Consider the following 6,000-nt stretch of genomic DNA (forward strand, 5'->3'; position numbering starts at 1 on the left):
ATAATCATTGGTCAAAGTCGTATCCAAACCACACCCATCCAAAGTTGCGTCAAAGTTGCACCAAAGTGACGTCATGCAGGAGCGAAGCCTGGGAATTTTGTAATACGACACTTTTATACCTTTTTAAATGTAAGTGCATTTGAAGTTTAATTAATTGCATTGTACCACTATACTGCACCATAAGAGGCTCTTTTATTATTCCCCCATTATATGAGCTGAACATGTTGGCATCATGAATACATAACGATCTTAAAGGCACCACACCCCCATTACTAGAAACCATAGGATATCCTAACAGAGAGCCCCCTAGAGGTTAAGAGGAGGAAGAGGAGGAGACCATCACCTAGGAGGATAATCATATCCCTGCTCTATGACACCTCTCTGTAGGTGAGGGGCCAGAGAGCACAAAGCACAAGGGTGGCACAAAATGTATGAATTCACAAGCCACTCCCCTGAGGAATTCTGTGCTTTATGAACCCACGGAACTGAATCTCCATCACTATTTTCACCTTATCCCTGGAATTATCAGGATCACTTGGATAGTATGAACTGTCACATCTATTCACTGATTATTTAATTTAGTCGTGTAACTTCCTCACCCAGCAGTAGAACACTCTGGCCCGGATTCACGTAGAATCGCGTATCTTTGTGCGGGCGTAACGTATCCTATTTACGTTACGCCTCCGCAACTTTTACAGGCAAGTGCCGTATTCTCAAACGAAAGTTGCGGCGGCGTAGCGTAAATAGGCCGGCGTAAGCCCTCCTAATTCAAATTGTGAAGAGGTGGGCGTGTTTTATGTAAATTAACCATGACCCGACGTGATTGACGTTTTTAACGAACGGCGCATGCGCCGTCCGTGGACATATACCAGTGTGCATTGCTCCAAAGTACGCCGCAAGGACGTATTAGTTTCGACGTGAACGTAAATTACGTCCAGCCCCATTCACAGACGACTTACGCAAACGACGTAAAATTTTCACATTTCGTCACGGGAACGACGTCCATACTTAACATTGGTACGCCTCATATACGCCTCATATAGCAGGGGTAACTTTACGCCGGGAAAAGCCTTACGTAAACGGCGTATCTGTACTGCGTCGGCCGGGCGTACGTTCGTAAATTCACGTATCTAGCTAATTTACATATTTCTAGGCGTAAATCAGCGTACACGCCCCTAGCGGCCAGCGTAAATATGCAGTTAAGATACGACGGCGTAGGACACTTACGCCGGTCGGATCTTAGGGAAATCTATGCGTAACTGTGAACTATGAATCAGTCGCAAAGATACGACGGCTCAGACTCAGAGATACGACGGCGTATCTGGATATACGCTGTCGTATCTCCTACGAGAATCTGGCCCTACATGTTTATGTGCATGTATTTCTATATATATATATATATATACACATACCTTATCTCACAAAAGTGAGTACACCCCTTACATATCTTTTCAACACTGAAGACAAGCAGACTAAGGGCATGGATTACTGGAACCTTGTCTTGTGGTCTGATCAGACCAAGATAAACGTATTTGGTACAGATGGTGTGAAGCGTGTGTGGCGGCAACCAGGTGAGGAGTACAAAGACAAGTGTGTCTTTCCTAGTCAATCATGGCGGTGGGGGTGTCGTGGTCTGGGGCTGCATGAGTGCTGCCAGCACTGGGGAGCTACAGTTCATTGAGGGAACCATGAATGCCAACATGTACTGTGACATACTGAAGCAGAGCATGAACCCCTCCCTTCCGAGACTGGGGCGCAGGGCAGTATTCCAACATGATAACGACCTCAAACACACATCCAAGATGACCACTGACTCGCTAAAGAAGCTGGGGGTAAAGGTGATGGACTGGCCAAGCATGTCTCCAGACCTAACCATTATTGAGCATCTGTGGGGCATCCTCAACCGGAAGGTGGAGAAGCGCAAGGTCTCCAACATCCACCAGCACTGTGATGTCATCATGGAGGAGTGGAAGAGGAATCCGGTGGCAACCTGTGACGCTATGGTGACCTCAATGCCCAAGAGGGTTAAGGCAGTGCTGGAAAATAATGGTGGCCACACAAAATATTTACACTTTGGGACCAATTTGGACATTTTCACTTAGGGATGTACTCACTTATGTTGCCATCGGTTTAGACATTAATGGCTGTGTGTTGAGTTATTTTGAGGGGACAGAAAATTTACACTGCTATACAAGCTTTACACTCACTACTTTACATTGTAGCAAAGTGTCATTTCTTCAGTGTTGTCACATGAAAAGATAGAATCAAATATTTACAAAAATGTGAGGGGTGTACAAACTTTTGTGGGATACTATATATATATATTTTCAATTTAATACTGTTAATAACTATCTGTTTTGTGGAAAATAGAATGTGTGTTCATTATATAATGCCATGCAACTGTGTTTGTGTAATTGTAAAGAAGAGAGGCTACACGTGACTGAAACATTGTATTACATTTTATAGTAGCGATCTGTGGGATTTCTCACAAGAATGGTAACAAGGGTCGCTTCTCTGTAGCAAATCGGGAATGGCTTCCACAGACACTTGGACATACAGTAAAACCTTGGTTTGAGAGTAACTTGGTTTGAGAGCGTTTTGCAAGACAAGCTAAATTTTTTCATAAATTTTGACTTGATATACAAGCAATGTCTTGATATAAGAGTAGCGTCATGTCACAGTATAAAAGACAAGACAGGTGGCCTTAAGTGTAGCAATAGTGTTACATTTAATGAAGGTACAACATTTAGAAACTCACATGGTTGATGATTAAAACAGGCACATCTACGGTAAGTATACAGGGATCCGGGGTAAAGCTGTCCACATAGACCGTCCTCCGCACTGCCATTGATGTCCTCCCTTCCATGAGCGCTTCAAGTCTCACTTTCAGATCGCTCTACAGCAGGGTAGTCTTCCCGGTTACGATTGCAGACTGATAGCAGTGAGAGCCAGCGGGGTGCGGAGGATGGTCAATGTGGATCATATTACCCTGGACGCCTGCATACTTAAATGTGCCTCTTTTAACCACTTCATTACTGGGCACTTAAACCCCCTTCGTGCCCAGACCAATTTTCAGCTTTCAGCGCTGACGCATTTTGAATGACAATTGCGCCGTCATACAATGCTGTACCCAAATTGTATTTTTATCATTTTTTTCCCACAAATAGAGCTTTCTTTTGGTGGTATTTGATCATCTCTGCGATTTTTATTTTTTGCGCTATAAACAAAAAAAGACAGAAAATTTGGAAAAAAAAAACACAATGGGCCGGATTCAGATACCTAAGCGTATGTGTGCGACCGGCGTAACGTATCTCCGATACGTTACGCCACTCTAACTTTGGGCGCGAGTTCTTTATTCAGAAAGAACTTGCGCCCTTAGTTACGGCGGCTTAACGTATGTGTTGCGGCGTAAGGCCGTGTAATTCAATTGTAGGGGGCGTGTTTTATTCAAATTTGGCTTGACCCCGTGTATTTGACGCTTTGTTTGAACGGCGCATGCGCCGTCCGTAAAATATCCCAGCGTGCATTGCTCTAAATGACGTCATTGGTTTCTATGTGAAAGTAAATTACGTCTAGCCGTATTCGCGAACGACTTACGCAAACAACGTAAAATTTCTAAACTCGACGCGAGAACGACGGCCATACTTAACATTAGCTACCCCTCATATAGCAGGGGTAACTATACGCCGGAAAAAGCCGAACGCAAACGACGTAAAAAAAAGCGCCGGGCGGTCGTTCGTTTCTGAATCGGCGTAAATCCTAATTTGCATATTCCTCGCGTAAAACATACAGAAGCGCCACCTAGCGGCTAGCCTGAAATTGCAGCCTAAGATCCGACAGTGTAAGGCACTTACACCTGGCGGATCTTAGGGATATCTATGCGTAACCTGATTCTCTGAATCAGTCGCATAGATACGACCGGCCGAACTCAGAGATACGACGGCGTATCAGGAGATATGCCGTCGTATCTCTTTCTGAATCCGGCCCCATATTTTTTACTTTTTGTTATAATAATATCCCAATTTAAAAAAAATAAAACATTTTTTCCTCGGTTTAGGCCGATACGTATTCTTCTACATATTTTTGTTAAAATTTTTTTGCAATAAGCGTATTTGATCGGTTGTAAAGATAGGGGATAGATTTATGATTTATTTTTTATTTTTTTGTTTTTTATTAGTAATGGCGGCGATCTGCGATTTCTTTTTGCCAGGCCTGCGATATTGCGTCGGACTAATTACTGTATAAATGTGACTGGCAGGGAAGGGGTTAACACTAGGGGGTGTGGAATGGGTTAAATGTATTCCCTGGGTGTGTTCCAACTGTGTGGGGGGAGGGGACTGACTGGGGGAGGTGACCGATGCTGTGTCCCTATGTACAAGAGACACAGATCGGTCTCCTCTCTCCCTGACAGTACGTGGAGCTCTGTGTTTACACACAGAGCTCCACGTCACCGCCGATCGCGTGTACCCGGCGGACATCGCGGCCGCCAGGTACACGCATCGGCTTCCCAGCGATGCGCCGGCACAGTGTTTACCCGCTCCGCGCCCCCCAGCAGGGCGCGCGGGTAATGCACAGAAAAAGACGTCCAAAGACGTCCACTCGGAACTTAAGGGCCGCGCTGTGGACGTCTTTTGTCTATAGCGCGGATCTCAAGTGGTTAATCATCAACCATGTGAGTTGCTAAATGTTGTACCTTCATTAAATGTAACCATATTGCTACACTTAGAGGCGCCTCTCTTCTCTTTTATACTCTGTAGCTCCTGCTGGATTTTGCTTCTTATTCCCTTGTAGAGGCCTCCATTTGTGGATGGACATTTTATGGTCACACAACTTATCAAATTGATGTAATCTTTATATGGACTATAAACTGAAGGACTGTGGAACAAATCATTTGAGTTTCCATTATTTCCTATGGTGAAATTCACTTTGATATACAAGTGCTTTGGATTACAAGCATGCTTCCGTAATGAATTATGCTCGCAATCCAAGGTTTTACTGTATATCTACTTTTATGCCCACACCCAGGACATGTGTGTGCATGGTGAAGTACACACAGAGCCATGACTGGCCTCCTGAAAATGCTGGTTGCCTGGCTGTCTGGTTTTAGTACTTCTTGAGTCACGGCCCCAAAACAGGCATGCAGCAAATAAACATCAGAGAGAAATTCCAGTTGTAGATTAGTGATATCTGGAACGATTGAAGCCAAAGAATCGGTAGGACAGAAAAAGAACCAGCGTTTTCCAGAGAAGTCCTTGTTGGATGCTTACAAACAGTGGGGCAGATCCACAAAAGAATTACGCCGGCGTATCTCTTGATAGGCCGCGTAATTTCAAATTGTGCGCATCGTATCTTTGTTTTGTATCCACAAAACAAGATACAACGGCATCTGGGATCGATCCGACAGGCGTACGTCTAAGTACGCCATCGGATCTTAGGTGCATTTTTTCGGCGGCCGCTAGGTGGCGTTTCCGTCGATTTCCGCGTCGAGTATGCAAATTAGCTTGTTACGGCAATCCACGAACGTACGTCCGGCCAGCGCATTTTTTTACGTCGTTTGCGTTAGGCTTTTTCCGGCGTATAGTTACCCCTGCTATTATGAGGCGTACTCAATGTTAAGTATGGCCGTCGTTCCCGCGTCGCCTTTTCAATTCTTTACGTCGTTTGCGTAAGTCTTTTGCGAATAGGGATTTGCGTAGAATGAAGTCACCGTCGTAAGCATGGGCTTTTTCCGGTTTAATTTAGAGCATGCGCACTGGGATACCCCCACGGACGGCGAATGCGCCGTTCAAAAAAAACGTTGTTTACGTCGGGTCACGACGTATTTACATAAAACACGCCCCCATCACATCCATTTGAATTCCGCGCCCTTACGCCGCCAAAGATACACTACGCCGCCGTAACTTACGGCGCAAATTCTTTGAGGATTCGAAAAAAAAAAAAGAGGTTACGGCGGCGTAGTGTATCTTAGATACGCTGCGCCCGGCGGAAATATGCGCCAAG

The sequence above is a fragment of the Rana temporaria genome, chromosome 1 (genome assembly GCF_905171775.1).
Source record: "Rana temporaria chromosome 1, aRanTem1.1, whole genome shotgun sequence".
NCBI lineage: Eukaryota > Metazoa > Chordata > Amphibia > Anura > Ranidae > Rana > Rana temporaria.